At 48.6% G+C, this 16,253-nt stretch overlaps 1 protein-coding gene across 3 annotated transcripts in view; it reads left to right on the forward strand.

Moving 5' to 3' along the window:
• The first annotated feature begins 5,491 nt into the window (after positions 1 to 5,491).
• The window catches only part of CNR2 (cannabinoid receptor 2), a 38,956-nt gene continuing 28,194 nt past the window's right edge, over positions 5,492 to 16,253 (forward strand). For 2 of the 3 annotated variants that reach the window (XM_081574444.1, XM_081574442.1), the window contains exon 1: positions 5,492 to 5,618. The gene's annotated coding sequence lies outside the window, so the exon portion shown is untranslated. Of the gene's footprint in view, positions 5,619 to 7,863; positions 8,489 to 16,253 lie in introns of all 3 variants that reach the window. The other variant, XM_081574445.1, reaches the window with a different exon arrangement.

Raw genomic sequence — 16,253 nt, forward strand, 5'->3', positions numbered from 1 at the left:
TTTGACTGTGTGGATCACAATAAACTGTGTAAAATTCTGAAGGAGATGGAAATACCAGACCACCTGACCTGCCTCTTGAGAAACCTGTATGCAGGTCAGGAAGCAACAGTTAGAACTCAACATGGAACAACAGACTGGTTCCAAATAGGAAAAGGAGTACGTCAAGGCTGTATGTTGTCACCCTGCTTATTTAACTTATATGCAGAGTACATCATGAGAAATGCTGGGCTGGATGAAGCACAAGCTGGAATCAAGATTGCCAGGAGAAATATCAATAACCTCAGATATGCAGACGACACCACCTTTATGGCAGAAAGTGAAGAGGAACTAAAAAGCCTCTTGATGAAAGTGAAAGAGGAGAGTGAAAACGTTGACTCATAGCTCAACATTCAGAAAACTAAGATCATGGCATCTGGTCCCATCACTTCATGGCAAATAGATGGGAAAACAGTGGAAACAGTGTCAGACTTTATTTTGGGGGGCTCCAAAATCACTGCTGATGGTGATTGTAGCCATCAAGTTAAATGACGCTTACTCCTTGGAAGGAAGGTTATGACCAACCTAGATAGCACATTAAAAAGCAGAGACATTACTTTATCAACAAAGGTCCGTCTAGTCAAGGCTATGGTTTTCCCAGTGGTCATGTATGGATGTGAGATTTGGACTACAAAGAAAGCTGAGCACCGAATAATTGATGCTTTTGAACTGCGGTGTTGGAGAAGACTCTTGAGAGTCCCTTGGACTGCAAGGAGGTCCAACCAGTCCATCCTAAAGGAGATCAGTCCTGGGTGTTCAATGGAAGGACTGATATTGAAGCTGACACTCCAATACTTTGGCCACCTCATGCGAAGAGCTGATTCACTGGAAAAGACCCTGATGCTGGGAAGGATTGGGGTCAGAAGGAGAAGGGGACGACAGAGGATGAGAAGGCTGGATGGCATCACTGACTCAATGGACATGAGTTTGGGTAAACTCCGGGAGTTGGTGATGGACAGGGAGGCCTGGCGTGCTACGATTCATGGGGTTGCAAAGAGTCGGACACGACTGAGCAACTAAACTGAACTGAATAATTAATGACGATAAGTATCATTTCATGTGCCTCTGGGCTATCTGTACGGTGTGTCTGTACTTGAACAAGCTCTCCTGGAGATGCTGATGAAGATAAATTTTGAGAAACATTGACTGGGACCAAATTCCTCATTCCTGGTTGGAGAAACTGAGACCAGAAAAAGTGCTTTGACCAAAAGCAACATAGATTTGCCCCAAACCAGAATCTAAATCCAGGTGTAGCCCAATTCCAGAGCCTGCATTCAAACCACCCCACTATGTCAGAGAGTTTCACTTACTTTCAGCTTACACTCGCTTATTAAGTGAGCTTATTAAGTGTACAAGAGTGTCTGTCTCACAGCAGGCTTGCCAACATTGCTATCAAATTTTTGTGCGATTTAATTAAGTGAGCCACTGTGTCTTAAGCACGCCCTGTGCAACCGCCTGGGCTTCACAGGTGGCGCTAGCGGTAAAGAATCTGTCTGAAAGTGCAGGAGACATAGGAGATGCAGGTTCGATCCCTGAGTAGAGAAGACCCCTGGAGGAGGGCATGGCAACCCACTCCAGTATTCTTGCCTGGAGAATCCCATGGACAGAGGGACATGGCAGGCTATAATCCATCGGGTCACAGAGAGTCGGACTTGACTGAAGCAACTTAGCACTAAAAGGGTGCTGATAGTAAAAGTTTGTAAAGGTACACTAATCCTTTTCCATTTAATAAATGAAGATAATTGTATGTCAGGATTTTTAAAGCAGAAAACAGCAATGATTTGGAGATAGCATGTTCTCCCCCAAGCTTACCAGAGCATTTTGTTTTCATTTCCCAGGTTAACCCAGGTGTCATGTATATTGGAAACTGAGTCATCTAAAGGGGACAGGTGGCCTTACCAAGGCTGCTTCCCTGAGGCCTGGTAGGAAAGACACCACCCAGGGGAGTTGCTGTGCTGTGCTAAGTCGCCTCAGTCCTGTCTAACCCTTTGTGACCCCATGGACTGTAGCCCACCAGGCTCGTCTGTCCATGGGATTCTCCAGGCAAGAATACTGGAGGGAAGGTTCCTCTTTCCATCAGGCCCCAAACATGGCAGTGCTCTGGGCCCAGCTCTGGGCAGATGCATCCAGTAGATGGCAGCATCTCACAGAACAAGGGCTGGTGAAGCTGGCTGTTCACCAGGAAGGAGAAAACCAACTCTTGGAACCTCCCTGGCAGGCGCACTTTGCCCTCCCTGGGGAAAAGAGAACGGACTTCCTGTGTGGGCCCTCCCAGCCCTGCCCACGGTACCCAGAGGACCCGGAGCTCCTGGACTGACTGAGCAGGAAGGGCCCTTACTCATGACGCTGTTCAGTGCTGCCAAGTGTGGACAAGGACCAACAGCATCACCTGGGACCAACGCCTGGGAGTTTGTCAGGAATTCAGATTCTCAGCCTTCACCCCAGGATACGTTAGTCAGAAACTTGGGGTGGGGTGGGCCAGAAGTCTATGTTTTAACAAGCCCTTTAGGTGACTCTGAAAATTGTACAAGCATCTCTCTCTTTTTTTATTATTATTATTTTAGAATATAGTTGATTGATTAACAATGTTGTGTTAGTTTCAGGTATACAGCAAAGTGATTCCGTCACACACATATAGGTATCTATTCTTTTTCAAATTTTCCCGTTTAGGTTGTAATAGGGTATTGAGCACAGTAATGAAGAAAAAGAAACAATTGTGCAGAGAAGAGCTCTAAAAATCTGCACAGAAGTCTCCATGAGTATTTTGCCAAGTCCTCAGCCAACATGTGTGTTTTAAAACTAGCGCTACCATATGATCCAGCAATCCCATTTCTGGGCATATATTCAGAGAAAATGTTCATAGCAATATTATTTATAATAGTCAAGACACGGAAGCCAACTAAATGTCCATCGACAGAATGGATAGAGAAGATGTGGAATATACATACAACAGAATATTATTCGGCCATTAAAAATAATGAAAGAATGCCACTTGCAGCAACACGGATGGACGTGGGGGTTATCACCCTAAGTGAAGAAAGTCCGACAGAGAAAGACGGACACCGTATGATATCACTTACATGTGAAATCTAGAAAAAATGGCGCCTCTCATTTTAGAAATGGGGAAACGGAGGCCAGGCAAAGGAAGTAACTTTTTACACGGCCAGGTAGCGGCAGAACCACAGCAGAACCCAGATTCCCAGTGTGATTTCCACCTTAGCCTCTAACTAGCTCCCTCCTTTTCTTCATTCATTATTCATTTCTCATAGACCTGCCTTCAGCCTGCCTTTCCACTATCTGGGCTGCAATGGGGAGCCAGGCTTCAGGGGGGAGGGCAACCTCCCCCTTCTTCTTGATGAGGTCTCCTCAAAGCCAGGGGTCCAGGAGTCAGGGTCATGACAGCATCTGCTAGATCTTTGCCAGCTCATCCCTGGTGTTCCCCAATTCCCATGCAGACAGAAATCTGATGTAGGCTGCAGGTGGCCCCCATGCCCCAACTACATCCTGTCTCTTTTTTCCTCTTTCTTAATACCCCAGTGACTCTTCTCATCCTCACTGTCAATTACTTGCTCCTAGGAGTGCCCACCACCAAAGGATAAGTTATCAAATGAAAGGCCTTCCAGATTGGGGTTTGCTCAGAAGGCACCTGGGCTGGGTCTAGAGCCGTTTCTCCACCTCAGTGCTATTGACATGTTTAGTATGGACGTGAGAGTTGGACTATAAAGAAAGCTGAGTGCCGAAGAATTGATGCTTTTGAACTGTAGTGTTGGAGAAGACTCTTGAGAGTCCCTTGGACTGCAAGGAGATCAAATCAGTCCATCCCAAAGGAGATCAGTCCTGGGTGTTCATTGGAAGGACTGATGCTGAAGCTGAAACTCCAATACTTTGACCACCTGATGCAAAGAACTGACTGATTTGAAAAGACTCTGATGCTCGGAAAGATTGAGGGCAGGAGAAGAGGACGACAGAGTATGAGATGGTTGGATGGCATCACCAACTCAATGGACATGGGTTTGGGTAAACTCCAGGAGTTGGTGATGGACAGGGAGGCCTGGTGTGCTGTGGTTCATGGGGTCACAAAGAGTCAGACACGACTGAGCTGAACTGAACTGAGCTGGATAATCCCTGTGTCCCAAGCATTGTAGGCTGTGTGTCGCATCCTTGGCCTCTATCCACTAGATGTCAGTAGGATCCCTGCCAAGTGTGACATCTTCAGATATTGCCAGATGTCCCCTCTGGGCAAAGTTGCCAGATAAAAGTATAGAATGGCCAGTTATATTTCAATTTCAGGTAAGAAACAATAATTTTTCAGCACATGCAGGTCTCAAATATCACCATCCTATACAGAGGATGAGATGGTTGGATGGCATCACTGACTTGATGGACATGGGTTTGGGTAGACTCCGGGAGTTGGCGATGGACAGAGAGGCCTGGCATGCTGCAATTCATGGGTCGCAAAGAATCAGACACAACTGAGCGACTGAACTGAATTGATAATTTTACTTGCTGAATCTATTAACTCCACCTCGGGGGCAAAATCTCCCTTCTTGAGAGTTACTGGCCCAGATCTAACCCTTGGGGCCTGGATTGTGAGGGGCAGTAGGTGAAAAGATCTGATGAGATCATCAAAGGCCATTACCCCAGGAAGGCAAGAACTTTATCATACTCATCTGTGTATCCCTAGGGAGAAGTCGATTGTCATTAAATATTCTTTCTGATAACAGATATGAGGAGTGTTTGAAATGTATCAGGTTCAGGACTGGGCATTGGGTACATACTCCCTGCCCTCAGGGAGCCCATGGTCCAGCAGGCATAAACTGAAAATGGTGTTTGATTTCACCCACTTAGCACTTTCAGAAGATTTGACTTTGTGGTCAATATTCTAAAACTGGAAGCCACTACATCAAAGTCACGATTTCTAGTGTCTCTTAAAAGATATGGTACATCTTCCAAATGCTTGGAACATCTGGCAATTAGATCTGCACTCCCAGGTGGCAAGTCTTGCCTGGAGCTGAGAGATGCGTCCCCCTTTTCCCCACAGTCCCCACCACAGTCCCTCTTGCCCTGTACCAGCACCCTGCACCTATTTACATTGGTTATCTGCCTGGTGCCTGAAGGCATTTGGATTTCAAAGCTCTGGTCTGATGGGGAAGAAGCATTAGCATAGAATGTCCTGTTAGGTGATCTGTGTAAGGCTGGTACTTTATTCCCATTTTACAGATGAAGAAACTAAGGTTTAGGGAGGTTAAGTGAATTGCTCAAGATCACGACAGCAAGGCTGGATTGGAACCCAAATCCCAAGACTCCTGGGCCTATGCCCTGGCCAGAGGTCCCCCTGAGAAACAATTCAACTGCAAGGGCAAGAACACCGTGGCACCGGGAACCCAGAGGGGAAGTGGTGACAGGGACGGAAGACCAGAGCGTCCCACACTCACTCATCTGTGAGAAACCAAACGCGCGAGAAAGCTGATTTGAGGAGAGCAGCCCCCAGAGCTCCTCCTGGGACACAGGGTCGGTCCTGAGACACGCAACCACCAGCACTCAACGTCCAGCAAGGTCAGGGAGCTCAACCGAGGACAACCGTGAGTAGATTTTGCTGTTGTTTTATTTAGGGCTTCTTCCTCATTCTAGAAAACCTGTGTTCTCACTGTACCCCTTCCCTCCAGGGTGGTAAGAAGCTGGGCGGGCCTGCCTGGGGCCAGGGATTGATGTTTCTGAGGATTCCTGCAGTTTTTGAGGACCAGCCCCTGGAAGGCTCATGGCCTGTGTGGTCCTCACCCTCTCAGCTAGGACAAGAATCAGCTCTCAGCTCCGTGTCCCCCGAGGTCAGGATGCACGGTGATGCCCGCAGCCTCAGAGAGCCCGGCTGTGTGCCAGGGACTGCTCTAAGGACCTTTCATGGTTTAACTGTATTTAATCCTCACAACGGTCTACCGAGGTGCTGTTGTCATTCCCCACTTTACAGACGGGGCTCAGTGACTCACCTGAAGTCACATGGGCATTAAATGAGAGTGCTGGGCTTGAACTTAGGCATTCTGGCTCCCCGGCCCACGCACACTTCAACGCTAGGCTCTCCTGCCTTACAAGGTGCAGGCTTAAATAGCAGACCATGGGTCAGGAAAAAAAAAAACAACCCAAAAGACTGGGGCCAGAAGAGATCTTGGAAATCATCTGGTGAGTCCTGGCCTCCGCTGTACAGATGGGGAAACTGACACAGAGACACCCAGCTTGCCTGGCTGGGGCGTCTCAGTAGTGTAGAGAGGTCTAGTCCACTCTAGACCCAGGAGGCCAGAGATCCACTCCACTCGAGGTTCCACTCAGCTCCAGGAGGGTTGACAAGTGTACCCCGGAGTCAGTGCCGGAGTGTGAACCCCAGCGCTGCCCCTACTAACCCTGCTGCTGCTAAGTCACTTCAGTCGTGCGGCCTCAGACAAATCACGCCACTTCTCCCCCACTCAGCTTCCTCATCTGAGAAATTCAGACCCGAGACCATCACTCACAGGCTCGTGGGAGGGTTGATGAGATGATGCCGGCGCTGCGGTGGGCACGTGTGCTGGGCTCAGGGAGTGGCTGAGGTGGAGATTCTGACCTTCACCCCATCTGCCCTCGCCCTGGACTAGAGATGAGGATGAATGAGGCTGTGGGCTGCTTTCCCCTAGAATAGGTAACATGTAGACACCTTCAAGGCATGAAGACCAGGACTGAGGTGGAGGAGAGGCTGCGGAAGAATTGGGGGAGACCCTGGGAGGTGGCATCCCAACAGCACTGGCCCCAGCTCTGTAACTACCCTCTAGCTCACCTAGAGATGGTCCCTGACCTGTCCTGAGCCCAAGCATCCGTTTCTATCAATGACGCATGTCCTTTACCCTTTGGTGGGTTAAAGTCAGACTAAGGTGGGAAAGGGGCTTCCCTGGTGGCTCAGATGGTAAAGAATCTGCCCTCAATGCAGAAGACCCGGGTTCGACCCCTGGGTCAAGAAGATCCCCTGAGGAAGGGAATGGCAACCCACTCCAGCCTTCTTGCCTAGAAAGTTCCTTGAACAGAGGAGTCAGATGTGACCGAGCACAGAACACACACAAGGTGGAAAATGACAGCCCAGTTCAGCTGAGCAGAGCCCTCAGCGCCAGCCTTTTCTCTTCCCTCCTCATCTTGCCATCTTTCTCCCTGATTTCAGATGTGCATAAAATGTTCTTTTATTCATTCTTATTAAAGCACATTCAATAGGACTCCAAGCCCCCATTCTACTGAGCAAGTCAGAAAGTGGATCTCAGTGTGAACTGAGCTATCCCCTCCCCTACTCCTCACTCTTCGGGTCACTTACGGAGCACAGAGTGAGAGAAGCCACGTGGGTTCCTCCTGTGATGAACGCCCCCTTGTCCAGAGGGGTTTGATCCCCTGAAGTCCAGCCCTCCTCCCTTCCCTGGTACGCCTGGAGCCCAGATTCTTTGCCAAGGCTCGAATGCTCTGTGTCTTGGGTTCGCCCTCCAGGGTATGCTACCCGGCAACTGCCCCCAGAGCTCCTGCCATCTCCCCAAGACACTTCCAGGCCCCCAACACTCACGGGACTCGTGACCTCGGGTGCCTTCCCTGTGTGGGGCCATCTCCTTTCCCCTTGGCTTTCGATCGCAGGTGCAGGCTCTTTCTCTCCACCCATGGGACACCAGCTTAGCCTTCTCACCAAGCTTAGGGTTTTTTTTTTACAAAGAACAGGAAGAAGGGCTGTCTTCAAACAGTTTCTGCTTTCTGCCCCTGCCCCTGCAAAATGTCCCTGAGCCGGGAGACACCAAGGGCCCTCTTTGAAGAGAGACAGGCTGCCTTACCTTACAGGGAAGGAAAACCAAGCCTCGGGAGCAGTGGGGACTCACTCAAGGTCACACAGCCAAGGAAAAGAAGAGCCAGTGTCAAGTTCTGCACCGGGGGCTCCAAAGCTTGTGCTATCGATCACTGAATCTTGTGGGGGACCCAAGTCTCCCTCACTGATTAATCATACGGCCTTGGCTGAGTCACGTCACCTTCGCAAACCTCAATCTCTTCAACTCTAAAAGTGAAGCTATGGTAGGATTACCTACCCATCTCAAAGGAGTGCTTGTGTGTTTTCTGAAGTCACCTGATGTGAAGAGCCAACTCATTGGAAAAGACCCTGATGCTGGGAAAGATTGAGGGCAGGAGAAGAAGGGGACGACAGAGGGTGAGATGGTTGGATGGCATCACCGACTCAACGGACATGAGTTTGAGCAAGCTCCAGGAGATGGTGAAGGACAGGGAAGCCTGGCGTGCTGCAGTCCATGGGGTCACAAAGAGTCGGACGCGACTGAGCGACTGAACAACAACAGCGACGTTTACTGAGCATTCTAGTACAACATGCTGGATCTCTGCTAGACCTGCAGCCTTATCTTTTTCCATTCTCACAGCAGCCTGTGGGGGAGATGCTATCGCTACCCATATTTGAGAGGTGAGAAACTGAAATTCACCCATGCATAAAGCCTTGCCCAAGTTCACACAGCAGGTCACGTGGCAAAGCAAAGACCTAAACCCAGGTCTGTCTGAATCCAGAACGGTGGTACATTGTGGCAAGAATCAGGCAGGAGAAGAGACGTGGAAAGTGCCTCCTAAGCACTAAGGAGCAATGCGGGCCCCAGCAGAAAAGGACAAGATCTTTATCCTGTTTTCCCATCACATTCTGGAGAGGCAGGGTCTGCAGGGTGTCCTGCCCCTACCCTTAGGCAGTGAAGACCCCCCCAAAGGAAAGAAAATGGCAGACCAGGGCAGATGGATGGGGTGGGTCAGGCAGGGAGGAGCCTCCCCAGTGTCATAACACCCAGCATTGGAGAGAAAGCTGTGAGTATTCCATTTAAGCGGGTGACTGCGTGGGTGGGTTGGGCATCCTGTGGGTTTTGCTGCTTCTCTTCTCCTCCCCCACCTGCTGACGCCCCCAGAGGGGAGGCCCCGGATCCGCTCACCCAGCGAGTCAGAGGCCGCCCGTCCCACCCAAGTCCCCCCGCCTTCCCCTCCCGGGGGGTTGGGGCCACCCCAAAGTTCCTCTTTGAGAATCACAGCTGCGTTCAGGGTTGCCTCTGTCAGAACGCAACAAGTCCATCCTTTATGGGTCTCCGGGGATCTGTCTGGATCCTGGGGAATCCGACGAAGCCAAAAGCAGGGACTGGGAGCCTGCTGAGGGCTACAGGGGAGTGAGGGGCTCCATGGACCATCTCTGAGTCGTCATAGAACACCCACTGCACAGGTGAGGCTGCCAAGGCTCAGACACAGCAGGTAAACGGCAGAGACAAGAGTCAAGCCCGGGTCTGTCTTTCCACTATTTTCCACCAGCTCATCCCAACAAGGAAGAAGCTATTCCAGAAGATTCACATTATTAGAACATTTCCATTTTTTAAAAAATTAGTGAATAATTGTTTTGCCATTTAAAAGACATTTTTCTCAGCGTGAGAACTTCTTAAGATAAATGGAAGAATTGGGAATTCCAGTCATTAGGACTCAGCACGCTCCACTGCCAGGGACCTGGGTTCGATCCCAGGTTGGGGAACTAAGATCCCACAAGCCACATGGCACAGCCAAAAAACTTTTTTAAATAAAATAAATGGAAGAATCAAAAGCAATAGTTAGTGGTGATCAAACAAATGATACTCTCATGACTTCCAACCAGGCGGTTTATCTTTTGACCACTAGAATGGCTTTGGCTAATACATGGTTTTACACTGATCTTCATCTTATGTTGTTTAATTTATACCTCTAATGAACCAATGATTAAAGAAAGGAATCAGGGGCTTTCCTGGTGGTCCAATGGTGAAGAATCCACCTTGTAGTGCAGGGGACCTGGGGTTTGATCCCTGGTCGGTAACCCAGCTTACCACAGCTGGAAGGTCAGTGCACCGCAACAAAGACCCTGTGTACTGCATCTAAGACCCAATGCAGCCAAATAAATAAATATATTTTTAAAAAAAAAGAAAAAGAAAGGAAGCAAAGGGAACTCTGAGGCTGAATAAACAAGGAAGTAGAAGAAGGAAGATAATGACTCCTCCATAGATTTGCCTCCAGATTTATCATTTGCATTTATCTGATCAAATTCCTTACATGGCTTACCAGGAAAATTCTGTTACAAAATGTCAAAGATGGCTAAAAAGAAAAAATAACATGTACTTTTTATTTTCCTGTGTTGCACAGAAAAATGATCTATATCTGCAAGGCATATGCAGAGGTGTTTATGCATAGGGACCTGAGAGCTGTTTTATCTTACCATACAACAAGCATAACGTTCTTTTTAAAAGCTCCAATTCAGCTTTTTAAGCAATCAGATGCAAGAACGCAAAACCTTAACTCCCGTAAATGATCCCTCGAGGCTTTCGGGATCTCAGTTCTCGGACCAGGGATTGAACTGGGGCCCCTGGCAGTAGGAGTGCCAAGTCATAACCACTGGGCCACCAAGGAAGGTCCCATTTTGGTCTATTTTAATGTCCATTTGGTCCCTCCATAAAACTTCATTTTAAAATTTGTTCAGCCACCGTGCATTTTCTTCGGTCATGAATTTAAAGTAAATCAAGCACATATGTCACCGTAAAGCATGGAGAAGCAAAAATTTGTTTTTACATATTAGGCATATAAGTTAAATAAATGTTAGGGAAAGTTTGGGAATAAGACACATTACAAATAGTACATTGACTTAAAACACTTCCTTTTCCATGGACCATCGAAAATTATGACATAGTCCACATAATTCTCATTGGGGTTTGTAAAATTATATATTACTGTGAAATAGTTCCTGAGTCAGAAGAGATGAAAGATGGTGTAGTCTAATCACCTCATTCTATTTCATTTCTCTCTTTAAATTTTGGATATGATCCTTAAGTAACCTGGCAGAGAAAATGCACACAAGAACAATAAACATTAATAGCTAATACTGAACTTCCCTGGTGGTCCGGTGGCTAGGAATCTGCCTGCCAGTGCTTGGGACATGGGTTCGATCCCTGGTCTGAGAAGATGCCACATGCCGCAGGACGACTAAGCCCGTGCGCCACAGCTACTGAGCCTGCACTCTGCAGCCTGTGCTCCGCAACAAGAGAGGCCACCACAACAAGAAGCCTGCACACCGAAACTAGAGAAAGTCCGAATGCAGCAACAAAGCCCCAGCACAGCCAAAAAAAGAAAAAATAGCTAACATTTATGAGGATTTATTAAGCGCCAGCCAGGCAACGTGCTATGCATTTTGTACATACCACCACCCCACTCTGTCTTCACCAGCAGCCCTGAGGGGAGATAATTTCATTATCCCCATTTTACAGATGAGGACACTGAGGCTCAGGATAGTGAGGTAATTTGCTCAAGAGACCACAGATTTCACAAAAGGCAGAATCAGAATTCACATCTGTGACTCAGGACTGCCTCTTAAACCTCTGTCTATCTATTCCTTTCTTTCTTTCTTTTTTTTTTATCTATTCCTTTCTTATTCTGAGCGGATTCTTACCTGCTTACCACCTCTCTTCACAGAAGCAGGAGATAGAAATCCAGGTTACTGCTCAAGTTACTGCAGAAATCAGTCTTGTTGGATCTGATCCCAAATCCCAGGCCAGAAACGCTAACATGCTTTCCTCTTCACGGCCACAGAGGCCAGAAGCCAAACAGATTCCCCGAAGCACATGAACGCACTGTACCATAAAGGGCTATCTTGGAGCGCGCTAAAGGTTAACTCCCAGATCGCTGGCCTCTGCTCATCTCTCCGTGGCTTTGAGTACCCACACTGAGTTTAATTTAATTTATCACCAGCCCCTGTCCAGCCGTCCTTGTGACCCTCTAGCCACTCTGTCACCACTCACAGATCTTGGTGGCCTGAAGTCCTACGACTCAGCCTCTTTGCTGGCGCCAGTTCCCTTAATTATACGATGGAAGTCATACTACTTCCCTCACGGGCTTGTCCTGTAGAATGCATGCGTTAAGTGTAAAGTGTGTAGCTTGGGGTCTGGCCCACAGTATACAATAAACACTTGTTCAGTGTTACTTTCTATCTTTGTCATGATCACTGATGTGTTTCAAGGGCTGAGCCTCCAGGGCTCTCCGCATCATTGCCCTGCCATGGCCGCCTCTGCTCTGGGAGCTGCCTGAATTGTAACCCCCTCCCCTGCTGCTGCAACCTTAGAAACAACCAGAATCAAGATTAGGGAGGGAGGGACCCCACCCTTTGGGATCTGACCGAGCCAGGAAGAGGCAGAACAGCCTACAAAGAAACCACAGGGGGATTCAGAATCCTCACCACACGTGGTTAACCTTTTCCCACTCTCTCTGTGCAGAGAAGCCACTGTGAAAAGCCCTCAGCATATCTTAATGGCCTCTCTGCACCCCTGGTTACAACGCCTTGCTTGTCCTACGGAGAACACTTCACGGGTGGGAGGGGTAACCAGCCCCTTCCAGGTGTAATTAACAGTTTTAACAATGCTCCCAAACCCACCCACTCCCCTCACCTGCTTCCCAGCGACTCCTGACCAAGCTTTTACCAGCAGCAAGTACCACCAGGGGTAAGGGGAGTCATAGACTCTTGCAGGCATTTACACTGCAATGATTGGTGGTGGTAGTTTAGTCTCTAGGTCGTGTCAGACTCTGCGATCCCATGGACTATAGCCCACCAGGCTCCTCTGTCCAAAGGATTCTCCAGGCAAGAATACTGGAGTGGGTTGCCATTCCTTTCTCCAGGGGATCTTTCCCACCCAGGGATTGAACCTGGGTTCGACTGACCTGCGTCTCCTGCAGTGCGGGTGGATTCTTTACCAACTGAGCCACCAGGGGAGCCCTAATGATTGAATTCCTAAAATTTTCTGTAGCGGGTTTTCTTTGAAAAAGGATGATAGAACTTTAGTTCCTACTATAAAGATGAGGATAGGGACTTTCCTGGTGGTCCAGTGGTTAAGAATCTGCCTGTCATTGCAGGGGACACGGGTTCAATCCCTGGTCAGGGAAGATTCCATATGCCTTGGGGCAACTAAGCCTGTGCACCACAACTATTGAGCCTGTGCACAGCTAGAGAGAGCCTGTGTACCGCGACGAAGACCCAACGTAGCTAAAAATAAATGAATAAATGAATATGAAGATAAAAAGCACAGAATCAAAGTGAGGCCCTGAATTACAGAAGTGCTCCCTGTAGGGCCAGAACTAAGACACATGTTTCAGACAGCCTGCCAAGGTGCCCTTCTTGAGTCTCTGAAATAGGATCTGCTAAAGCAGGCAACAGGGAAGGCTATGTACTTACAGTATTTGAAGAACCGCTCCCCACTTGCCCCCCAAGGATAGAGATCCCCAGAAGAAAGGTGCAAGACCCCACTAAGCAGGAGGCATGAGGCTGACGGACCTGGGCCTGCATTCCAGTTGGGCTCTGCTCTCCGTATGACCTCAGATGAGTCACTTCATCTCCATGTGCTTCTGTCTCCTTGTCTGTAAATGAGAGACATGAGAATAGAACCACCCTGCACGCCTTATTGTGCAGAGCGACTGAGTTTACATGCAAAGCCCAGTGCTTGGCCCACAGTCATTAAGGTACAGGCCCCCTTACCCTGTGATCCCACTCTTGCAGGTACATGCCAGGCAGGCAGGTCAGGCTTGAAAGGCTTTTCCCAAGTCCTTTTGCCACAGAGCCTTAGCAAGTCACTTTTGAAATGTTAAGCCAGGCATGCCCTTCTTGCTGATGTATAGTCCATCTTTTCCCCCTTAAAGGGATCGATGGTATCTATGCGGGGAATTTTTTTTTTTTAGCCTTTCCTTATTTATTTATTTTTGGCTGTGCTGAGTCTAGTTGTGGTGCGTGGGCTTCTCTTTGCGGTGGCTTATCTTATCACGCGGCGGAGCAGGGGCTCTAGGTACACGGGCTCAGTAGCAGAGGCTCACAGGCTTTGTTGCTCCACCGCAGGTGGGATCCTCCCAGACCAGGGATGGAACCCACGTCCCCTGAGTTGGAAGGTGGTTTTTTAGCCACTGGATCCCCAGGGAAGTCCCTACTCTGAGCATCTTGAAGAAGGCAACCCTCCTTGGGGATTTTCACAAGTGTCAGAGAACTCCTTCAACCAATTCATCTGACAAATGCTCCTTGAGCAGCTTCCACGAGCCAGGGAGTTCTAGGCCCTCGAGACACAGCAGGAAGCAAACTGGACGATGAGCCCTGGCTCTCCTGGAGCTGACTTTGCAGTGCCCTGGCCCTAACGGTGGTGTGAGAGGCCTTGGTTAGAGGAATCAGTCCGAGGAGGGAAGGTAGAAAAGGAGACCAGGGAAAAGACACCTTCTCACACCCGGAGTGTGAGGACCTCCACCCGACTCCAGCCAGGCCGGCCTGGTCTTCTTCATGGACAGGTTCCGGCATCAAGGGGAACATGGCAGCCTGGCTTTGGGTTCTGACTCTGCCACTTACAAGCCATCTGACCTGGGGCACATTCGTCCAGCTTGAGCCTCACTTTCCTGATCTCTAAGACAGTGAAAATAAGACAACCGATCTGCAAGAGGAGGTGGCAGGATAAAGGAGAGAGGGCGTGCAGGTAAAAGGCCTCCACGTGGTGCCTGCCGCAAAGGAAGCTCCAGGGGACAGTGACAAACCCCCTTGCCTCATACACTTTAACCACAATGATATATCACAACAGACTGAATGCAGAAGCAGAGACAAGTGTCCAGCTGCTAGACAGCAAAGAGATCTGCCCCCCAAAATTATTGGCATTAAAAACACATTATTTCTTTCACATGGAACAGGTCAGTTAAATATCATTTTTAAGTTGTCAGCTTTAGTTTCTAACCAGTCACTGTTTGAAAGATGTAACCTGTATCAAGGAAAGCCCTTGAGGATCTGGGCAACTTTAAAGATGGTAAAGGGGTGCTGAGACCACAGAATTTGAGAACTGCAGCTCAACGAGGCTTTCTCACTTGAGCTCTTTTGCAACCTGACAAATCCCCTCACCCACTCCCCTCCTCCACCCTGCCCTGCCCCAGCCCACAAAGTTAATTGCACAACTCACAAATTGAAAGGACCAAAAGAGAAGGCTTTTGAGGGATCTTATCTAGTGCAGATGGACATTCTGAGATGGGGACTGTTTTGCCTGAGGTTGCTACACAACAGTTCTACTCAAAATTTGGACTGGAATCCAGACTCCTGTCTCATTAGCCCAGGGCTCTCCCCATAATTGCAGTCTGATGGGTGCTGGCTGCTTCTTCTTTTTTAAAAAATATTTATTTGGCTGAGCAGGGTCTTGCGGCACACAAGATCTTCAATCTTCATTGCAGTGTGGAGTGTTAGCCACTGGACCACCAGGGAAGTCCCTGTCCTGACTTCTTTACCCCAGCCTGGTTAATAACCCACCAGGCTCCCAGGCACATTCTCAGCTTCCTGTTCACTCAGTTCCAAAAATTCTGAATGGAAATAGGATCTTTCCCCTCTGCTCTCTTAACACTGTCCCACCCCTCTCTCCTGTCTCCCAGGAACCGCCCCTCTGCACCCATACAATCCAAGGGCATAGCAGACATGGCACTGTCATTCACATTCATTGCAAACTAACAAAGAACTTGAGAAAGAGAGGAGAAAGTTACGATATGTATACACCTTACAGGTACATGTAAAACCTGCCATCAGTGGCAGGCTAACTGTGTGCCAGGCATTGTACTAAGCATGATGCTATCCCAGCTAGTTCTCTTGCTTCACCATAACTGAAGAAATATATACTATATGTTATTCCCATTGTACAGATGAGGAAACTGAGGGAAAGAAGTGAATGAAGTAAGTGACTTTATCTGAGGGTGCCAAGCGAATAGTCGGCTGAGTCAGGGCTGGATCTCAGCCTGTCTGGCATATCCGTTGGGGTGAAGAGATGAGACCAGGACTTCACCAGGCTGATGGGGACAGGACTAAAATCTAGGCCAGAGAATGGTAGCAATGGAGACATGACTGAGTAAAACTGGTCAGAAGAGGAAAAAGACAAAAAGAGAAAAGAGCTGTGATTTGCCCCTGGGACAAAAGACTGCCAGTGTCGGTGTCACCTGGGCAGAGTCATGCATTAGATCCTGTCCCTTTATCAACTTGACTTTGTCAGAACACAAAGGCTCAAGTCCTGGCTTGGCCTGCCACTTGTTGTAAACTGGGGGCAAAGGCCTTGCCCTCTCTGGACCCATTTGCTCAAGGAATGCTACCTGCCTCATATAATGGCCATGAGCCCTCCCCTGCTGGGCAAACTGTCAAATGAAATATA

Source organism: Giraffa tippelskirchi, chromosome 3, assembly GCF_054371585.1.
Source record: "Giraffa tippelskirchi isolate mGirTip1 chromosome 3, T2T-mGirTip1v1.2.pri, whole genome shotgun sequence".
In the NCBI taxonomy this organism is placed as follows: Eukaryota; Metazoa; Chordata; class Mammalia; order Artiodactyla; family Giraffidae; genus Giraffa; species Giraffa tippelskirchi.